Genomic DNA, 24,195 nt, shown 5'->3' on the forward strand with positions numbered 1-24,195 from the left:
AATATCTCTCTCTCTCTATCTCTCTCTCTCTCTCTCTCTCTCTCTCTCTCTCTCTCTATATATATATATATATATATATATATATATATATATAGTTCTATATATATATAACTATATATATATGTGTGTGTCTGTGTGCGCGCGCGTGTGTGTGTGCGTGCGTGTGTTACCTTGTCTGTCTGTGTGACGAACGGTGTCTAACAAACTCCTCTGTCAATTTTTGTTCAACAGATTTGAAACTTGATATAAAAAAGATGTGGACATGTGGAACAGATTTGATTTTGGTTTAAGCCGGTTGAAATAGCTACTAAGAGGGCAGCATTGAAAGAAAACGGAACATGCCAGGCGTAAGTCGATTTAGAGTGCTCTTCTACGCATACGCAAATATACATTTATACATTTTACAACGTTATTTAAAAAAAGTTTTTTCGCTCTATTTTTTATTTTATTTTTAGTTGATGACACCCAAGTCTTATTTTGTTTGGATTGTTGCAATCACTACTATATACTAGCCATAATATAAATAATAAATACAACATCTACATCAATCAAAATATCATATTTAAGCGTATTTTACGACCGAGCAACGCTGGGTGGTCACAACTGTATATTAGGTTAAAAATATTAATGAACAGAGAATTGGTTTTATAATAATGATACATACGAAATCTGAATAAATTAAAATATCATATTTAAGCGTACTATTAATGCATTAACACATTAAAATTATTACATTAGAAAATGCTTTTATTTTTCACATATATATATATATATATATATATATATATATATATATATATATATATATATATATATATACATTCTAGCAGGCCGTTCGGCATTGCCCAGTCGTAAAATACGTTTAAATATGATATTTTGATTAATGCAGGTTTCGTATTTATTATTTTTCCAGCAGTTCAGTCCGATTTTGCTCGGGCACTATGTACTATATATATATATATATATATATATATATATATATATATATATATATATATATATATATATATATATTAGAAAATTTGACTCATGTCTAGGTAACCTACATCTAAAATTACTAGTGTTTAGACCCAAACTTGGCGGAAGACTTTGGTATAGCCTGCAAAGATCAACGTCCGAAAGCTAATTAAAAACTTGCTGTATGTCTGAATACCCTTTATGTAAAGTTTGAAATGTTTGGATCCAAAATTGGCTTAATAAATTGGCTAGAGACCGCAAAGATCAAATTTTTTTAACTATGACCCTGTGACATCCAAATTTTCGGCCAAAAACCGATTAAAAAGCTTGACCTATGTCTGAATACACTTTATGTAAACTTTCAAATATTTAGACCAAATATTAGCTGAATAATTTGGTAGAGACCGCAGAGGTCAATTTTTTTTTTAAAGTTTGACCCCAAATCAAATTAAAATGTTTGATCCATGTCCAAGTAATATCAATCTAAAATTTCAGGTGTTTAGACACAAAAATGGCGGAGGAGTTTCGTAGAGTTTTCAGAGGTTAAATTTTGACAGCCAACTCTTTGGCCGAAACCGATTAAAAAGATTTTCCAAAATCACATTACCCCTTATGTCAAATCTCGAGTCTGTAGACTGAAAATTGGCAGAGTAGTTTGGTAGCGAAATGCACACACACACACACACACACACACACACACACACACACACACACACACACCTTTATAGATATATAGATTATATTGGGTATAATATATAAATATATATATATTATATATAAATATTTAAAAAGTTAAAAAAAATAAATAAATAAAAAAATGACTGGTGCGCCACAACCGAGAATGGAAACCAAAACGTTTAGCTTACGATTTACTTTATCATCTGACGTTAATGCTTCAGCTATGGAGACATGTTTGCCGCAAGGCTAAAAATTAAAACATGAACCAATAGTTATTACGTTACGCATGCATATTCGTAATGCCATGGTTCGACCTTCACTTGGCAAATTCCATTTTTCTAATTTTCACACGTTTGCACCGATTTTCTCCGGCTAAAACCCAAATATAAAGCTTCGCACGTGTTCGAATACCCTTTATACAAAGTTTCATGTCTGTAGACAGAAAAACTGACAGAAAAGTTTGGTAGGCCAAATTTTAAAACAAAAATATATACGCGTACATATATATAGAAAGAGGTTTATTTTTTCAATAACTTTTAACGCAAGTATAAATCATGAAGAATATCTGCATGAATATATATAGTTACATTTAATATTTAACTAAAGATGATCATCCCATAAAAAACTGAAAAAAAAAAAAAACTACTAGCGAATTAATTATAACTAGCCTAGGTGCCCGGCGTTGCCCGGGTGTTTGGAGGTGTGTGTTGAGCAAATAAAAAAAAAAAAAAAAAAAAAAAAAAAAAAAAAAAAATTTCGAGCGCAAAGAAAAAAAGAATAAGAGCAGTAAGCACCAAACGAAAAAGAGGTGAAAAAGAAAAAAAAAGAAAGAAAAAAAAGAAAAAAAGCGGACTTACCGATATGTTTACCGCATTTGTGACGTCACGTGCGGTCGAAATAACATCTTTTATCACGGCCACCGAGATATAGAAGGCCTCTTAACTGAAAAATGCCTGCAGACAAATGTAGGTAACATTTGTCGAACAGTTACTGCCGATACTATATGACGGCATTTTTAAAAGGAGCATTAAAACATGTTAAAAAAAAAGAAAAGAATGAACACAATTTGATTAATAATGAAACTGAACTTTATTCAATATAAAATATAAATATTATCTATGTAAAATTAGGTAATTTAAAAGCAAAATACAATCTAATATTAACGTACACAGGGAACATGAATTGGAACAGATACGTCGAAGGCATTGCCAAGACTGCTGCGAAGAAGCTTGTGTCTCTACTGTGCTAAAGGGTTACCTACGATTGAGAGTATCTGGTACCGCTACAAGGCCATCATCCGCCTATATATGGAGTATTGTTGCCACATTTGGACTGATGCATCTGCTACCTGCCTATCTCTCCTAGACAGGGTTAACAAAATAATCGCCAACCCGTGTTACATCGATGAAATGTTGCATATCTGTGCCTATTCTAGAAGTATTTTAATGAAAGGTGCTCCAACGAACTCCAAAGCCTTGCACCCACTCGACGTAAAGAACCCCGAAAAACCCCGACAAGCAGCAAAATCGCACCCGTTCACTGTAGAAATTCCTAGATACCGGAAAGAATTATACTCTAATAGTTTATTCCCTCGAACTCTTACACTTTGGAATTCCCTCCCGGGTTCCTGCTTCCTTGAATGTATTGATATGCAGAAGTTCAAGTGTAATGTGAGCAGACATCTTGATGCTCAACTCCCTACATAGTGTCCCTGCAGACTGTGTCGCAAATAGTACTCCTCTACATCAAAATGGCACTGCATTTTCTTTTTTTTTTTGGGGGGGGGGAGGATAGTAATAATACATTAAAAAAAACGTCTAGCTACAACCACTGCTAAGAACGTTCCTTTCTCCGTAGGTGTACCTAAAATAAAACACAACTATCCATGGACAACGTTTCTTTACTAGAACTTAAAACAAACGGAACGCAATACCACAGGACTGCTTCCCAGCTAACAACAACATGATCGTTTTCAAGTCTAATGTTAGCAATACATCAAATCATCCTCTCAAATAATCAAATTCTATCAATTCCAAGCGTCGTTTCCAGTCCGATTGTCCATCTGACATTGATCATAAACCATAATGCTCGTGTGACCTTCGAGCCTTTATGAGTGGCGATCGATTAATTACATACAAAACCAAAGATAAAAAAACTGTCAAGGTATATGTTATAAAATAGGCTTCCACTCGAGCGTGCTCAACTTAACGAAAACTGGAGTCGACAAATCTTCCCGGGATTCCATCGCGCCCTCATAGATAAACTAATTTGTATTTTCTGGTAAGCAAGCACACACACACACACACACACACACACACACACACACACACACACACACACACACACACACACACACACACACACACACACACACACACGCGCGCGCACACACACACGCGCGCGCACACACACACACACACACATGCACACACAAACACACATACACGCACACACATACACACAAACACACACATGCGCGCACACTCACATGCGCGCACACATACACACATACACACACATACACACAAATACACACACATATGTGAATACATGAAATATGTTAATCGCTTTGAATACAAGGATCAAAACTCGTTATGAATTCATCGAAAAATCATCCCATGTTATCCATTATAGCATACAATTATTTCGGCCCATACCAATGTATGTATGCATATCTATCTATCTATCTATCTATCTATCTATCTCTCACTCTCTCTCTCTCTCTCTCTCTCTCTCTATATATATATATATATATATATATATATATATATATATTCAAGCACGTCTGATTGATCACGACAGAGTTATTTTTTTCTCCAATGTTTTGGGATATCTTTTCAATTCGCCGAACGGTCTATTTTTATTTCAACTGGCATGTTGTATATTATGGCGCCCAAGAGTTGTTGTTCAGCCATATTCTTCTCAAGCGCTTTGTGTCGGTACATTCGATCGTCTTTTTCTTTTTCTTTGAGGCTTGATGTATTTGTAGTTTTTTTTAAAATTTATTTGTTATAAAGATCGGTGTAGGATGGGTAGAAGCGAATTATTTTTTATTTTAATTTTAATTTTCTTATTTGATATTTTATTTATATAGTTTCTTGTTAATTATTAAATACAGTTAGTATATTTGTCTCGGTATTAAATGAGATCGGGTTAAAAAGAGGCTCCAGTTTTTTTTATTAGTATCGCTTCCAGTAATTTAGTCGTCGTGTGCAATTGTTAAGGTATCGAATTTTAGTATTGTTAGTTAAGGTATTTCTAATGTCAGACGACTGTAGGTTTTTGATCATGTGATGCTAGGTGTTGTTTTATGGCTCTATTGTCAGCTAAATGACAGGTTCGTCGTCGGGAGAGTGTTGTTGTGGTGAGGCCTATGTATGCGTTGTATGAGTTTTTTTGATATACAACCTGCCACCTGAAACAGACCATCCGACGAATTGAAAAGATATCCGTCTGAGCTCAATTCTCTGGCCCCCTCGCCAATCTTTCTCAAAAAACACCCGACTAGCTGAAACAACCGTCAATAATTTTCCCCACTCCTTATCTGTGCCTAAATCAAAACGTAGATACCATGAACAAAGCTTCTTTCTTAGAACTGCACGCCTGTGGAACTCTGTTCCGCTTGTCTGTTTCCTTCCCGACTTCAACCTGGATGTCTTCAAGTCCAACGCAAACAAATTCCTGATGAACCGCCCCCCCTTAAGTAATGACACCTTATCAATTCTCCAATACTATTGCTACACTATCCCTTTGATTACTGTACACACAATAACCCTTATCCCTGAGTGGCCATTGGGCCTTGATAAGTGGTGAACTCCATGTAAAAAAAAAAAAAAAATAAAATAAAGAAATATCGGAAAAAAGAATAACTCTGTCGTGTTTAATCAGACGTGCTTGAATAATAACTTGCTGTCAAAGTATTTATATATATATATATATATATATATATATATATATATATATATATATATATATATATATATATATATTTAAATAAGGGAGTAGTCACCAACAATGTGTATTTTTTAACATTATTTTATTATTCCGTGTCTTGGTTTTTCATTGAGAATTATGTTTGGATCATTGTAATAATGTTTTTAAGCCATTGAAATCGTTTTTACGCGCGTTTCAGACGTTCTGTGATGCGTCCTCGTCAGAAATTATTTTTTTTGAAAATAATTTCTGACGATAATTTTATCAGGGAGGCCATTTATGAATATCAAGAACAATAAAGGTTCAATGATCGACCGCTGAGGCACATCTGCATTTATATTATATTGTTTTAACGTACGTCCATCGGGGACAAACTTGATTCTTCTCTCACTTAAAAAGAATTCAATTACCTTATTATTCGTCCAGAAATAATGTATGACTTGATTTTCTTGAGATCTCCAATAATATCTTGAGATCGCTAATAACCGTATTATTGTTAAAAAATAAAATCAACAAAAATCGACATATTAGTGGCCTGGCAAGGCCACAGGGAAGACAACAAAGTAAAAACAAAAAAAGTTTAAAAAAAAAAAAAGAACACTAAGCAAAATTCAAGATTCAGCCACTCGTGTCGGTGGATGATTATATTTTAAAAACATATGCCGCTCCCCATTCCAAACTCGCATTTAGGTAAAAATGTACTTTTGTATAAATAATTGAATTCATTCAAAATTTTGACCGTATGAGGCCAAGTGAAACAAACGACCACCATGCTTTTTAGCCTCGAGTATCCAAGAAAAAAAAACCAAAGCTAAGTAAAAATTCCTAACTGTTCGCATATAATTTAAAGCTAATATTCTTTCCATTTTCAGGCATATTGTAACCGATAACTTTTCTTCACTTAAATAGACTATTTCGCCGCTTACAATGCCATGTCACTTAATTAATAAGTCAATGCTATAGTAAAGACAAACTCGGTAAAAAAAGAAATTATGCTAAGTTATTTAGAGGACATGAAAACTTTATTTAAATATCATTTCCACCGTGTTATAAATCTAGACTTATTGCATGTTCAATTATTGCATATATTAAAAAAAAACCTATAAATAATTAGATTTATTGAATTAAACCTAAAACTCTATGATTCTCAATTTATTGTTGGTTTTCCTTCACGACGGTTAAAACTTATTTCAACGAATCCTTACGCACCGTAAGTTTATTATTTAAATTCTTTCCTAAAGCTGTACTTTTCAACTGCACATTTCCTTTTCAGTTTTTTCCGCTTTTCACCTTGTACGTTACTTATGCCATTACTTTTACGTTATATCTATTAATATTTTATTTCCATCATATTTGTTTGAAACGCGTATTCAATTGTTAACATTAATACCCCTAAAAACGATACACATGTAAAGAAATATGTCGCGCCGCCAACTGGAACACTTTTCACTAAGTGACCCCCCTCCCTCTAAATCAGCCCACACCGTCTCCCTAATTAGATAGCATCTTGGTACCACAAGTGCCATTTGACCGTATGAGGCCAAGTGAAACAAACGACCACCATGCTTTTTAGCCTCGAGTATCCAAGAAAAAAAAACCAAAGCTAAGTAAAAATTCCTAACTGTTCGCATATAATTTAAAGCTAATATTCTTTCCATTTTCAGGCATATTGTAACCGATAACTTTTCTTCACTTAAATAGACTATTTCGCCGCTTACAATGCCATGTCACTTAATTAATAAGTCAATGCTATAGTAAAGACAAACTCGGTAAAAAAAGAAATTATGCTAAGTTATTTAGAGGACATGAAAACTTTATTTAAATATCATTTCCACCGTGTTATAAATCTAGACTTATTGCATGTTCAATTATTGCATATATTAAAAAAAAACCTATAAATAATTAGATTTATTGAATTAAACCTAAAACTCTATGATTCTCAATTTATTGTTGGTTTTCCTTCACGACGGTTAAAACTTATTTCAACGAATCCTTACGCACCGTAAGTTTATTATTTAAATTCTTTCCTAAAGCTGTACTTTTCAACTGCACATTTCCTTTTCAGTTTTTTCCGCTTTTCACCTTGTACGTTACTTATGCCATTACTTTTACGTTATATCTATTAATATTTTATTTCCATCATATTTGTTTGAAACGCGTATTCAATTGTTAACATTAATACCCCTAAAAACGATACACATGTAAAGAAATATGTCGCGCCGCCAACTGGAACACTTTTCACTAAGTGACCCCCCTCCCTCTAAATCAGCCCACACCGTCTCCCTAATTAGATAGCATCTTGGTACCACAAGTGCCATTTGACCGTATGAGGCCAAGTGAAACAAACGACCACCATGCTTTTTAGCCTCGAGTATCCAAGAAAAAAAAACCAAAGCTAAGTAAAAATTCCTAACTGTTCGCATATAATTTAAAGCTAATATTCTTTCCATTTTCAGGCATATTGTAACCGATAACTTTTCTTCACTTAAATAGACTATTTCGCCGCTTACAATGCCATGTCACTTAATTAATAAGTCAATGCTATAGTAAAGACAAACTCGGAATAAAAGAAATTATGCTAAGTTATTTAGAGGACATGAAAACCTTATTTAAATATCATTTCCACCGTGTTATAAATCTAGACTTATTGCATGTTCAATTATTGCATATATTAAAAAAAAACCTATAAATAATTAGATTTATTGAATTAAACCTAAAACTCTATGATTCTCAATTTATTGTTGGTTTTCCTTCACGACGGTTAAAACTTATTTCAACGAATCCTTACGCACCGTAAGTTTATTATTTAAATTCTTTCCTAAAGCTGTACTTTTCAACTGCACATTTCCTTTTCAGTTTTTTCCGCTTTTCACCTTGTACGTTACTTATGCCATTACTTTTACGTTATATCTATTAATATTTTATTTCCATCATATTTGTTTGAAACGCGTATTCAATTGTTAACATTAATACCCCTAAAAACGATACACATGTAAAGAAATATGTCGCGCCGCCAACTGGAACACTTTTCACTAAGTGACCCCCCTCCCTCTAAATCAGCCCACACCGTCTCCCTAATTAGATAGCATCTTGGTACCACAAGTGCCATTTGACCGTATGAGGCCAAGTGAAACAAACGACCACCATGCTTTTTAGCCTCGAGTATCCAAGAAAAAAAAACCAAAGCTAAGTAAAAATTCCTAACTGTTCGCATATAATTTAAAGCTAATATTCTTTCCATTTTCAGGCATATTGTAACCGATAACTTTTCTTCACTTAAATAGACTATTTCGCCGCTTACAATTCCATGTCACTTAATTAATAAGTCAATGCTATAGTAAAGACAAACTCGGTAAAAAAAGAAATTATGCTAAGTTATTTAGAGGACATGAAAACCTTATTTAAATATCATTTCCACCGTGTTATAAATCTAGACTTATTGCATGTTCAATTATTGCATATATTAAAAAAAAACCTATAAATAATTAGATTTATTGAATTAAACCTAAAACTCTATGATTCTCAATTTATTGTTGGTTTTCCTTCACGACGGTTAAAACTTATTTCAACGAATCCTTACGCACCGTAAGTTTATTATTTAAATTCTTTCCTAAAGCTGTACTTTTCAACTGCACATTTCCTTTTCAGTTTTTTCCGCTTTTCACCTTGTACGTTACTTATGCCATTACTTTTACGTTATATCTATTAATATTTTATTTCCATCATATTTGTTTGAAACGCGTATTCAATTGTTAACATTAATACCCCTAAAAACGATACACATGTAAAGAAATATGTCGCGCCGCCAACTGGAACACTTTTCACTAAGTGACCCCCCTCCCTCTAAATCAGCCCACACCGTCTCCCTAATTAGATAGCATCTTGGTACCACAAGTGCCATTTGACCGTATGAGGCCAAGTGAAACAAACGACCACCATGCTTTTTAGCCTCGAGTATCCAAGAAAAAAAAACCAAAGCTAAGTAAAAATTCCTAACTGTTCGCATATAATTTAAAGCTAATATTCTTTCCATTTTCAGGCATATTGTAACCGATAACTTTTCTTCACTTAAATAGACTATTTCGCCGCTTACAATGCCATGTCACTTAATTAATAAGTCAATGCTATAGTAAAGACAAACTCGGTAAAAAAAGAAATTATGCTAAGTTATTTAGAGGACATGAAAACTTTATTTAAATATCATTTCCACCGTGTTATAAATCTAGACTTATTGCATGTTCAATTATTGCATATATTAAAAAAAAACCTATAAATAATTAGATTTATTGAATTAAACCTAAAACTCTATGATTCTCAATTTATTGTTGGTTTTCCTTCACGACGGTTAAAACTTATTTCAACGAATCCTTACGCACCGTAAGTTTATTATTTAAATTCTTTCCTAAAGCTGTACTTTTCAACTGCACATTTCCTTTTCAGTTTTTTCCGCTTTTCACCTTGTACGTTACTTATGCCATTACTTTTACGTTATATCTATTAATATTTTATTTCCATCATATTTGTTTGAAACGCGTATTCAATTGTTAACATTAATACCCCTAAAAACGATACACATGTAAAGAAATATGTCGCGCCGCCAACTGGAACACTTTTCACTAAGTGACCCCCCTCCCTCTAAATCAGCCCACACCGTCTCCCTAATTAGATAGCATCTTGGTACCACAAGTGCCATTTGACCGTATGAGGCCAAGTGAAACAAACGACCACCATGCTTTTTAGCCTCGAGTATCCAAGAAAAAAAAACCAAAGCTAAGTAAAAATTCCTAACTGTTCGCATATAATTTAAAGCTAATATTCTTTCCATTTTCAGGCATATTGTAACCGATAACTTTTCTTCACTTAAATAGACTATTTCGCCGCTTACAATTCCATGTCACTTAATTAATAAGTCAATGCTATAGTAAAGACAAACTCGGAATAAAAGAAATTATGCTAAGTTATTTAGAGGACATGAAAACCTTATTTAAATATCATTTCCACCGTGTTATAAATCTAGACTTATTGCATGTTCAATTATTGCATATATTAAAAAAAAACCTATAAATAATTAGATTTATTGAATTAAACCTAAAACTCTATGATTCTCAATTTATTGTTGGTTTTCCTTCACGACGGTTAAAACTTATTTCAACGAATCCTTACGCACCGTAAGTTTATTATTTAAATTCTTTCCTAAAGCTGTACTTTTCAACTGCACATTTCCTTTTCAGTTTTTTCCGCTTTTCACCTTGTACGTTACTTATGCCATTACTTTTACGTTATATCTATTAATATTTTATTTCCATCATATTTGTTTGAAACGCGTATTCAATTGTTAACATTAATACCCCTAAAAACGATACACATGTAAAGAAATATGTCGCGCCGCCAACTGGAACACTTTTCACTAAGTGACCCCCCTCCCTCTAAATCAGCCCACACCGTCTCCCTAATTAGATAGCATCTTGGTACCACAAGTGCCATTTGACCGTATGAGGCCAAGTGAAACAAACGACCACCATGCTTTTTAGCCTCGAGTATCCAAGAAAAAAAAACCAAAGCTAAGTAAAAATTCCTAACTGTTCGCATATAATTTAAAGCTAATATTCTTTCCATTTTCAGGCATATTGTAACCGATAACTTTTCTTCACTTAAATAGACTATTTCGCCGCTTACAATTCCATGTCACTTAATTAATAAGTCAATGCTATAGTAAAGACAAACTCGGTAAAAAAAGAAATTATGCTAAGTTATTTAGAGGACATGAAAACCTTATTTAAATATCATTTCCACCGTGTTATAAATCTAGACTTATTGCATGTTCAATTATTGCATATATTAAAAAAAAACCTATAAATAATTAGATTTATTGAATTAAACCTAAAACTCTATGATTCTCAATTTATTGTTGGTTTTCCTTCACGACGGTTAAAACTTATTTCAACGAATCCTTACGCACCGTAAGTTTATTATTTAAATTCTTTCCTAAAGCTGTACTTTTCAACTGCACATTTCCTTTTCAGTTTTTTCCGCTTTTCACCTTGTACGTTACTTATGCCATTACTTTTACGTTATATCTATTAATATTTTATTTCCATCATATTTGTTTGAAACGCGTATTCAATTGTTAACATTAATACCCCTAAAAACGATACACATGTAAAGAAATATGTCGCGCCGCCAACTGGAACACTTTTCACTAAGTGACCCCCCTCCCTCTAAATCAGCCCACACCGTCTCCCTAATTAGATAGCATCTTGGTACCACAAGTGCCATTTGACCGTATGAGGCCAAGTGAAACAAACGACCACCATGCTTTTTAGCCTCGAGTATCCAAGAAAAAAAAACCAAAGCTAAGTAAAAATTCCTAACTGTTCGCATATAATTTAAAGCTAATATTCTTTCCATTTTCAGGCATATTGTAACCGATAACTTTTCTTCACTTAAATAGACTATTTCGCCGCTTACAATTCCATGTCACTTAATTAATAAGTCAATGCTATAGTAAAGACAAACTCGGTAAAAAAAGAAATTATGCTAAGTTATTTAGAGGACATGAAAACCTTATTTAAATATCATTTCCACCGTGTTATAAATCTAGACTTATTGCATGTTCAATTATTGCATATATTAAAAAAAAACCTATAAATAATTAGATTTATTGAATTAAACCTAAAACTCTATGATTCTCAATTTATTGTTGGTTTTCCTTCACGACGGTTAAAACTTATTTCAACGAATCCTTACGCACCGTAAGTTTATTATTTAAATTCTTTCCTAAAGCTGTACTTTTCAACTGCACATTTCCTTTTCAGTTTTTTCCGCTTTTCACCTTGTACGTTACTTATGCCATTACTTTTACGTTATATCTATTAATATTTTATTTCCATCATATTTGTTTGAAACGCGTATTCAATTGTTAACATTAATACCCCTAAAAACGATACACATGTAAAGAAATATGTCGCGCCGCCAACTGGAACACTTTTCACTAAGTGACCCCCCTCCCTCTAAATCAGCCCACACCGTCTCCCTAATTAGATAGCATCTTGGTACCACAAGTGCCATTTGACCGTATGAGGCCAAGTGAAACAAACGACCACCATGCTTTTTAGCCTCGAGTATCCAAGAAAAAAAAACCAAAGCTAAGTAAAAATTCCTAACTGTTCGCATATAATTTAAAGCTAATATTCTTTCCATTTTCAGGCATATTGTAACCGATAACTTTTCTTCACTTAAATAGACTATTTCGCCGCTTACAATGCCATGTCACTTAATTAATAAGTCAATGCTATAGTAAAGACAAACTCGGTAAAAAAAGAAATTATGCTAAGTTATTTAGAGGACATGAAAACTTTATTTAAATATCATTTCCACCGTGTTATAAATCTAGACTTATTGCATGTTCAATTATTGCATATATTAAAAAAAAACCTATAAATAATTAGATTTATTGAATTAAACCTAAAACTCTATGATTCTCAATTTATTGTTGGTTTTCCTTCACGACGGTTAAAACTTATTTCAACGAATCCTTACGCACCGTAAGTTTATTATTTAAATTCTTTCCTAAAGCTGTACTTTTCAACTGCACATTTCCTTTTCAGTTTTTTCCGCTTTTCACCTTGTACGTTACTTATGCCATTACTTTTACGTTATATCTATTAATATTTTATTTCCATCATATTTGTTTGAAACGCGTATTCAATTGTTAACATTAATACCCCTAAAAACGATACACATGTAAAGAAATATGTCGCGCCGCCAACTGGAACACTTTTCACTAAGTGACCCCCCTCCCTCTAAATCAGCCCACACCGTCTCCCTAATTAGATAGCATCTTGGTACCACAAGTGCCATTTGACCGTATGAGGCCAAGTGAAACAAACGACCACCATGCTTTTTAGCCTCGAGTATCCAAGAAAAAAAAACCAAAGCTAAGTAAAAATTCCTAACTGTTCGCATATAATTTAAAGCTAATATTCTTTCCATTTTCAGGCATATTGTAACCGATAACTTTTCTTCACTTAAATAGACTATTTCGCCGCTTACAATTCCATGTCACTTAATTAATAAGTCAATGCTATAGTAAAGACAAACTCGGAATAAAAGAAATTATGCTAAGTTATTTAGAGGACATGAAAACCTTATTTAAATATCATTTCCACCGTGTTATAAATCTAGACTTATTGCATGTTCAATTATTGCATATATTAAAAAAAAACCTATAAATAATTAGATTTATTGAATTAAACCTAAAACTCTATGATTCTCAATTTATTGTTGGTTTTCCTTCACGACGGTTAAAACTTATTTCAACGAATCCTTACGCACCGTAAGTTTATTATTTAAATTCTTTCCTAAAGCTGTACTTTTCAACTGCACATTTCCTTTTCAGTTTTTTCCGCTTTTCACCTTGTACGTTACTTATGCCATTACTTTTACGTTATATCTATTAATATTTTATTTCCATCATATTTGTTTGAAACGCGTATTCAATTGTTAACATTAATACCCCTAAAAACGATACACATGTAAAGAAATATGTCGCGCCGCCAACTGGAACACTTTTCACTAAGTGACCCCCCTCCCTCTAAATCAGCCCACACCGTCTCCCTAATTAGATAGCATCTTGGTACCACAAGTGCCATTTGACCGTATGAGGCCAAGTGAAACAAACGACCACCATGCTTTTTAGCCTCGAGTATCCAAGAAAAAAAAACCAAAGCTAAGTAAAAATTCCTAACTGTTCGCATATAATTTAAAGCTAATATTCTTTCCATTTTCAGGCATATTGTAACCGATAACTTTTCTTCACTTAAATAGACTATTTCGCCGCTTACAATTCCATGTCACTTAATTAATAAGTCAATGCTATAGTAAAGACAAACTCGGTAAAAAAAGAAATTATGCTAAGTTATTTAGAGGACATGAAAACTTTATTTAAGTACGATACTTAATATAATCAGCCATCGAAAAAAAAAATTAAAAAATTTTTTTTTTTTTTTTTTTTTTTTTTTTTTTTAAGAAAAAAAAAATAAAAAGTTATAAACATCAGTGACCCCCCCCTTGCTTGTACACGTCCATTTCCTTTCCGGATCCCTGCTCCGAACTTATGCTAGTGATCCATCATCTCATCTGAAGATGAGGGGCTCTTATGCCTTACACAACAATTTATCAGTCTATACTATTGTCTATAAACTGATATCATCAACAATTAGATAAGCTGTTTTTAAATTTCCCCTCTTGACAAAATTGCAAACCGGAATGCAAACGGATTTTCCTTTGCGTTAGAGGATTGAACTGAAGCAGTATACTTAATATGTACAATACGTGCGTACTAAACTAAACCACCTTTGTTACCTATATACAATCGCCTATACTGAATCCTCATCGGCTCAAAGCTCTCTGTATCCCCAGACTCTTAATTTCTCAAATCTTATATCACCAAGACATCCTTCTTAATTGATACAAGAATCCTCCTGAGCAGTTCAACATCCAGTGATCATATATCCAATCCTCATGAAACTGCTTATATCACCCTGAATATTACCTTAAATCTTTATTCTATCCCTAAGCAAAGTAGAACACCTAATAACACTCTAGTCAACTACTTTTAAAATTAGAAAAACCCAGTTTCAATATTAGAAGTACATCGTCCCTCACCTTGACTACGGACTTTTGCAATAAGTCATGAAACTATTGTACCTAAAATCCCTCTCCAAACTACAAAATACTGCTGCTTGTATACTAAGCAAGTACCTCCTATAGATACTTTACCTCCAAGATGACTGCCTTGTCTGTTTTGCATGACAAACCTTATTATTTTTTACTTAAATTCTCTTTCTCCTGATCACTAACAAATCAAATCTGCTCTACTTCCTAAGTTGACACTAAACAAATCCGTCTCCCGTAACTTAGATGGGTCCTTGCTCTCCGCCCTTGACCTTAACAAACTCGCAAATCGATACCCATTAACACCTAAAATTTCCTAGGCATGCTCCCGATTATAACTCCCAACCCATAACCAAGCTTCTAAGTAAATACTTACTAGCCTTAGTCCAATACATTGACTTAAAGTAATCTATAATGAACAGTAACCGTTAATATCTCTTTATTAAGAGATAGTATTGCAATAATTATTACACAAACTAAACCGGTACTCATTGAAATAAAAACTTCCGGATATTAAGAGAAAGGCGAAGTCATTCTCCTTAGTTGTAGTCTAAAGGCAACTTACTCAAATTGTCTAAAATTCCATGCATTCGTATACAATACTACTTATCCATCCATCTATACTTTTACTATACTTACTGAATATGCAATAACCTATATCTATCAGGTATAACTGTACTCCATTTCAAATGTTCTCTTGTCTCTATACTGAACATATCTAATCTTTCAGTCTTACTAAATGTCCGGTTTGGGCACCAAATCAGAATTTCTAATAGAAAGTAGATCATACTCTAGCACTTTATCCTAATTCCTAAACCTACTAAACCATATCTAACCATACATTCCTAAACCTACTAAACCATATCTAACCATACATTGCTAAACTTACAAAACTATATCTAACCATACATCAACTCGACTCTCTCGATCCAATACTGTAGCAAATTTAACTGCTTCCACTGCATGAATTTTTACGTATGCCCTCTCTCAGTATAAATGAAAATGGACAGCATAATAATGCCCTTTTTAAACCACACTTGAGGAGTGAAAATCTTCTGTAGAAGCTAACCTAAATGCCCGATTTTCCAGGAGATATTAACCTAAATAACCAATAAATATTAACTACCCATGCGGGGTCGCAGAAATACCTGGATTAGGACCCAGGCGCGGGGCGAACCCCCTCGGAGCTGATGGACCCGTAGGTCTTCCCAGGCCATCCGTCTAGGAGAAGGAAAACTCTGAAACTAAACCTAGGGGAGGGAGGCCTCTTCAGTCCTGGACGACAACCTTCCTAGAGCTGGTGACTCAAACAAATCACCGGTTGGCAAACCTAAACTGCTTAAGGAGGAGATAGACTCTGTCTATCGCTCGGCTTTCATACTCCTTCTTTGCCTATTGGCCAGGCGTAGAGGTACTATCACAGGGACTCGCTTGAATCACCCAGTGGTTGACCTTGTTTCCTGACTAGGGTAATGAACGCCGCTTTTCCCCACTCCTGCCACATCCCATCCCCCTAAACTGGACACAGTGGGGTGCTTCAGTGCCATATATGTCAGTGCAGTTGGACTGGGCTGGCTTTGCCTAATGGATTGAGGGTACCGGATTGACAGTTCCTGGCTGCTGTTTCCGACTGATAGTACAGGAGCCCTAACTCTTTGGTAGCGCTTAGAGCGGCTGCTCCATCAACAGTTGTAAAATATCGGGATGTTTGTAGTGCCATGTCGCGCATGGAAAGGGACCCTGCACTCATCCCCGGTGGGCTTTCCCGAGGCCACAATCCTGTGGGTGAGGACAGCTGATGGTCTACTTGTATTGCATGTCTGGTATTCTGCACAACTACTTGTCCAGCACCCCCTCACTCATCCACCCTAACTGAAACTTTTAAATAAAATAAAATGAAATGACAGCTCAAGCAAAAGTTACGTTTAAACCAGGACCAAACTCAAAGAAAACCAACCTGCCTCCTCCCTTGAGGCTTGCATTTACTAATATCCGCGGGCTTAGAACTAACTTAGATGATGTTGAGTCATTTCTCCTTGTAAACACCCCGGATATCTTAGCATTAAGTGAAACTAACCTTCACTCCTCCATACCCTCTAACCACTTTAACATGCCTGGTTATCTCCCACTCTACCGTAAGGACTCGGACAGACATATGCATGGACTTGGAGTCTATATTCGAAACACCCTCCCCCTAACTAGAGAAATAAAACTAGAATCAGAGGGCCAGGCCTTTATGTGCTTCAGACTAAATATGCAACACAATATTAGCTACTTATATTTTCTCTACCGCTCTCCCTCAAACCAAGACTGTACCCTAATAAACAAAGTCTCAGACAGCATAGATATAGCACTCTCCCTCGATACTAGCGCACAAATACATGTATTTGGTGACTTCAATGTCCACCACAGTAACTGGCTAGGATTCTCAAATCACACAGACGTAGCTGGTAGCGCCACATATAGCTTCTCTATATCTCATTCCCTATCTCAGATGGTTACATTTCCGACACGTTTCCCAGACCAGCACGATCAACATGCCTCACTTCTAGATCTCTTTCTGACAACAGTTCCCAATGACTGTACAACAAATGCCCATAGCCCACTCGGGAATGCTGATCACGCTGTGATAATGGTAGAAATCAGCCTAAATTCTCGCCCTAAAACTGAAGACCCACTACTCAAAACAACGAGGTATTACAAAAAGGCTGATTGGGAAGCCATCAGGGAGCTCATCAGAGATGCCCCATGGCAAAATATCTTTACTCTTCCAGCGGAACAGTGTGCAAATGAGACAACTGAATGGTTCAAAACTGCTATTGAAGCACATGTTCCCGCACGGAAATACTATAGCAAGCCCCACTCCCCCCAATGGTTTACTTCTGCTTGTGCAGCTGCCATTTGTCAAAGGCAGCATGCGTTCCGCAGATTCAACCGACATAAGTCCAGCTCAAATAAACAGAAGTTTATAGAAGCTAGAAATAATTGTAAGAGAGTGATAGACACAGCTAAGTCAGATTACTCTGAAACCACCAGAAAGCGCATCGAAGCACAGAAATTAGGAACCCGGGATTTTTGGAAAATCTACAACAGCGTAGTTAATAATGGACAGTCAATTATTCCCCCACTAACAAACAATCATGAGGTTGCTTGCACGGCAACTGACAAGGCTAATCTGCTTGCCAGTCGGTTTGCCTCAAACTCCACACTGAACTCGGTACACCACTCACTCCCTGATTTTCCTCTGCGAACAGACGCCACACTTGACGACTTGAAAATCACCCCTTCTCAGGTACATGCTATTATAAAAAACCTAGACACCTCTAAAGCATGTGGACCAGATCTCATCCCGGCTGTGCTATTAAAAAAATGCTCTGCCGAGGTTGCTCCAGTTCTGTCCAAACTTTACAATAAATGCCTTAACGAATCTTGTTTTCCCGACTGCTGGAAAACCGCATCTGTGGTACCAGTCTTCAAGAATTCTGGTGAAAGAACTGACCCACTAAATTATCGCCCCATTAGCCTCCTCCCGCTTTTCGCCAAAATATTTGAGTCCTTAGTTAATAAAGCCCTAGTCCAGCACCTAACAGCTGCTAAACTCTTGACTGACAAACAATATGGATTCAGGCAAGCCCGTTCAACAGCAGATATCTTAACTGTAGTTTCTGAACGTATATACCGTTCATTGGATAAAACAGGGGAGGGTAGAGCGGTGGCCCTTGATATATCTAAGGCTTTTGACAGGGTATGGCACGATGGTCTTCTAAGGAAAATTAGATCATATGGAATCACTGGAAGAATTCAAAACGTAATTAAATCCTTCTTAAGTAATAGAAAAATCAAAGTTGTCCTCGACGGACGTACATCCAAACAATATGACATAAATGCGGGAGTGCCTCAGGGGTCTATCCTTGGACCTCTATTGTTCCTGATATTCATAAACGACCTCCCTGATAATATTGTTTCGGAGATGGGTATATTTGCCGATGACACCACTCTCTATAACAGATATGAGGGGAAAACAAATGAACACATATCCAAGAAAATGGCAGAAACACTAGAGGATGACCTCCAATCCGTAGTGGAATGGGGACAAAAATGGTTGGTCTCATTCAATGCTGCTAAGACTAAGCTTGTTTCCTTCAATAACTACAAGAAACCTTCTCTACCACCAATAGCAATGGCCAAGAACACATTGCCTGAAAGTACTTCTTTTAAACTCCTCGGCCTAACGTTTACAGGGAATATGAACTGGAATAGATACATTGAGAGCATTGCCAAGGCTGCTGCAAGGAAGGTTGGCTCCCTCTACCGTGCTAGAAAACTACTTACGCCTGCCAGTATCCTATACCTCTATAAGGCAACCATTCGCCCATGTATGGAGTACTGTTGTCACATCTGGGCTGGTGCATCTGCTGCTTGTCTCTCGCTCCTGGACAGGGTTCAAAAAAGAGTCGCAAACCTGATAGGTCCTGAACTGTCATCTGGGCTTCAACCTCTGTCCCATCGACGAGATGTTGCATCCCTCTGCCTGTTCTACAAATACTTTAATGGTGAATGCTCTGACGAACTGCAAACACTTGTACCTCCCCGACGTAACTACCCCCGACAAACCCGACAAGCTACTAAGTCTCATCCCTTTACAGTGGAGATCCCTAGGTGCAAGAAAGCCTTTTACTCCAATAGTTTCTTCCCCAGAACTGCGGGTCTTTGGAACTCCCTTCCGGGATTCTGCTTTCCCAACTGCAATGATATGCAGAAGTTCAAGTGTAATGTTAACAAACATCTTTCTACTCTTCTCCCTTCATAATGACCCCGCTAATTAATTCCCTAATAGTAGCCCCCTGCTTCAAAGTGGCACTGTGCCTTGTTTGGGGTGAAAATTGAATAAAAAAAAAAAAAAAAAAAAAAAAAGTATCGCAAAAACAAATAACATCTCTCTCTCTCTCTTTCTCTCTCTCTCTTTCGCTATATATATATATATATATATATATATATATATATATATATATATATATAATTATTTTTTTACCGTAATAATTAAATACATATATAATATATATATATATTAAATACATATATATATATATTATATATATGTATTTAATATATATATATATTATATGTATTTAATTATTATAGTAAAAAATAATTATATATATATATATATATATATATATATATATATATATATATATATACTAGACTAACCGTGACCCGTTGGGTCAGTATGTTATATTAGCTATGGAATTCATGTATGAGCGTGACACTTGTGACGTAAAGAAAATTATTTTGTTGTGACATAACAGAAACATTTCTATGAAAGTATATTAAAATGAAAAAAGAATATAGATAGATTTCTATGAGTCGTTCTGTTTATTATAATTGATTATTTTTGAAAAAAAAAATTACAGTCACTGAATTTTAAGTGGTTGGCCATACTTATAGGTAAATGTGCATCGAACATATACCATAATACTTATAATTAAATTCAAATTTCGATATATCTGCGTTTATTTTTACATCGTTCATTTCTGTATTAGGTTTAAGTTATTTTAACCCCCACTTTTCCCATGTTAAATAATAATTTCGAAATAATAACGTTAATATTTCAGCGTCCAAATTGTTCTTTTGGTTTGTTTTTTTCGCGCTTAAATAATCCAAATAAACAATTGTTAATACTGTCTGCTTTTCAATCGTCCCAACACTCGGAGCATTTTACAGTCTCGGAATCGGTATCAAGTCTACATACTCGAAATTTGATATACAGGGTACTGAGATTTGAGAAAATATTAGTGATCCGTTTTCGGACAGAAATTTGGCTGTTAAGGGGTCAAAGTTCAACGATTTGACATTTGAGAACTCTACCAAACTCCTCCGACAATTTTGGATTCAAACACTTGAAATTTCAGATATAGGTTCTTTGGATATGATAAACTTGATTTGAGCCCAAAACAATAAATATTAAGGGGGCATAATACGGGTCAAAGTTTTAAAAAATTGACCTCTGCGGTCTCTACCAAATTACTCAGACAATTTCTGGTGCAAACATTTGAAATTTTACATAAAGAGTATTCAGATATAGGGCGAGCTTTTTAATCGGTTTGGGTCGAAAATTTTTAGTTACCAACATATAAATGTATGTATGTATGTTTGCATGTCTGCCTAAAACTTTTGACAGAGGCGACGGATTTTACCAAGATCAGTATCATTTTAACGTCCGACCTTTCAGACGACAAATATCGAAGAATTGGCTAAAAACATTACCATTTTTTTTGGTTTTGTTTTTGCTTTTTTTTTTGCTCAACAGACACATCCAAACACCCGGGCAACGCCAGGCTGAAATGCTAGTATATATATATATATATATATATATATTATATATATATATATATATATAAATAAGGATATGAATATATATATAAGAATATATATATATATATGAATATATATATATGAATATATATATATATGAAGATATTTATATATGTACATATATATACATATATATACACATATATATACATATATATATATATATGAGTGTGTATGTGTATTTATTTATATCTATATATATATCTATATATCTATATCTATATCTATATATATATATATATATATATATATATATATATATATCGGGTCACCGGCGACTAAACTGGTTCCCCCACCAGACTTGTTTGGTAAGGAGGGCTGCTAGTCTCCCTGAAGGATTAAAAACAAAACCTTCCAAAGGGCGAATGAACTCTTTTTCTGGGTCAACGGCCAACTAGCACCGTGTATATTTGTGTGTGTGTATATGTGTATTGGGGTGGAGAGGGCTCCCGTAAGCCGTGGTGAAGGCAACCTTTCTAGGAGAAGCAAATCTCTGATTTAAAAAACCATAGAGCGGAAGACCATTACCCGCATTAAGCTGGTCTGCAGTTTAATTTGTTGCTGGCTATCTTGCTCTTGCTTGTTGCTGGATCTCAACATTTTGAACCGAGAGAGAGACTTAGCTGTCGTACAAAGCTAAGACTTTGTAACATCATATTTGTATAGATACTCCCTCAGGCATTTGGGCTCATGGATTTTAAATGTATGAGGGAGTGGCACTCGTCTGACAAGACGTTGCAATCATCATCATATATATATAAATATATATATATAGTATATGTAGATGCATTTATATTTTTGACAGGGTATGATTTCGAAGTAAAATCAGAATATTTAGAACTACTTTAAAGCCTCACCCCGCACTCATTTTTCCACCAAATTTTAAACAATTATTACAGTTTAGAGATCACCTTCTCAGCTATATTGTCCCCCAAATTTTTTTTCAATATTCGTGCAGTAAAACAAAGGTGATACTCAATGTTCTGGTGGTCAAAATCGTAAAAACCGTTAGGAGGTGAGCAACGTTTTTTATGACTGCTTTCCATAGCAACCAAGTTGCTTCAGCGACTACTGTTGCTACCAATTAACTGCTCCCACTAAAAGAGAAGTACCAAGTGAAATAGAGAGAATGAAAGCATGAAAGGGAGATAATTTCGGAGATTTTATTGAAAGCAGGCGAGTGTCGTACATTGTTATTACATATGTTTATGGGGCAAAAAAAAAAATAAAAATAAAAATAAAACTGAAATTAAAAAAAGAACAATTGAATTTACTGAAAGCCCGAAAAATCATGGCTTACAATAGAAAAATGCGAGCATGAAAAGTAATATGGATAAGTTTAAATATGGAAAAGTAAAGGACTAGTTGTTAAAACTGGAAAAGAAAATGAGAAGATATTCTAGTAAAAAATATAATAAATTTATAACTTAAAATATTGCAGCATTAAAAATTGATTATATAATGTTAAATTGAATTTTAAAAAATTAATGCTGCAATATTTTAGGTTATAAATTTATATTCTTTACTAGAATGTCTCGCCATTTTCTTTTCCAGTTTTAACAACTAGTCCTTTACGCAGTGGTGTACCTATGTAAAATGGCGCCCATGGCAAAGTTTGAATGTGCGCGCCCCTTCTTAATAATTTATACCTTAGATATACCTAACTACTAATTTTAATTTTTGTCACGCAATTTTTGCGCCCATGTCAGAGTGGCGCCCATGGCACGGGCCATGCCTGCCATACCCTAGATACGCCACTGCCTTCACTTTTCCGTGTTTAAGCTTAACCATAGTACTTTTCATGCTCGTATTTTTCTCTAATATATATCTATATCTATATCTATATCTATCTATCTATCTATCTATATATATATATATATATATATATATATATATATATATATATATATATATATATATATATAGAGAGAGAGAGAGAGAGAGAGGGGGGAGAGAATGGCTAGAGACAGAGAGAGATTACCTACGTCACGAAGGGTGCCATGACCTAATCTTATCTTAAGATTTCGCTTATAAATCTTGAAAGGGGGCAGCGAAGTTCTGGGGCATCATGGTCTCTTTATTTTTTTTTTCCGTCCTTTTTTTTTTTTTGGTCTGTAAGGCATGCAGACGTTTTCAAATCGCAGCGTTTTTTTTTCTTCTTCTTTTTTGTCGAGATAAGTAACATTCTTCCGTCTTCCTTTCCGTTTCTTCGCATTTGGGACGTTCCAGTCTGTTCTTCGGAGAAAGAATCCAGGTAACGAAATGTGTTCTTCCGCCATCTCCCCCCCTCCCTCTCTATCTCGTCCCAAAATAAAATTCCATTTCCATCATTTTCTTTTTTTTTTATTCTTATGATTTATTTCTAACAATTTTTTTTTCTGTTTTTCTTTTGAGGGTGGGGGAAGGGAGGAAAACAAGTTTCTTTTTTTTTTTTTTAACGCAAATCCACGAAACCTTACAATTTATTGTTTTCTTTTTAGCTTTTTTGCCATTTTGTTAAAGAAAGAAACAAACAAACAAACACACCTACAAACCTACAAAATAACATATCTGATACGACGAAATACCGATCGATTG

The 24,195-nt window shown here is 34.7% G+C and overlaps 1 long non-coding RNA gene across 1 annotated transcript in view; it reads left to right on the plus strand.

Annotated features, from left to right (window-relative positions):
• Positions 1-24,195, plus strand: part of LOC145263817 (uncharacterized) — a 33,535-nt gene that overhangs the window by 2,722 nt on the left and 6,618 nt on the right. The window contains exon 2 of the long non-coding RNA XR_013864601.1: positions 232-347. This is a non-coding gene — a long non-coding RNA (uncharacterized LOC145263817). The remainder of the gene's footprint in view (positions 1-231; positions 348-24,195) is intronic.

This window comes from Euprymna scolopes, chromosome 39, assembly GCF_053919585.1.
Source record: "Euprymna scolopes isolate OS-2025 chromosome 39, ASM5391958v1, whole genome shotgun sequence".
Classification (NCBI taxonomy): domain Eukaryota; kingdom Metazoa; phylum Mollusca; class Cephalopoda; order Sepiida; family Sepiolidae; genus Euprymna; species Euprymna scolopes.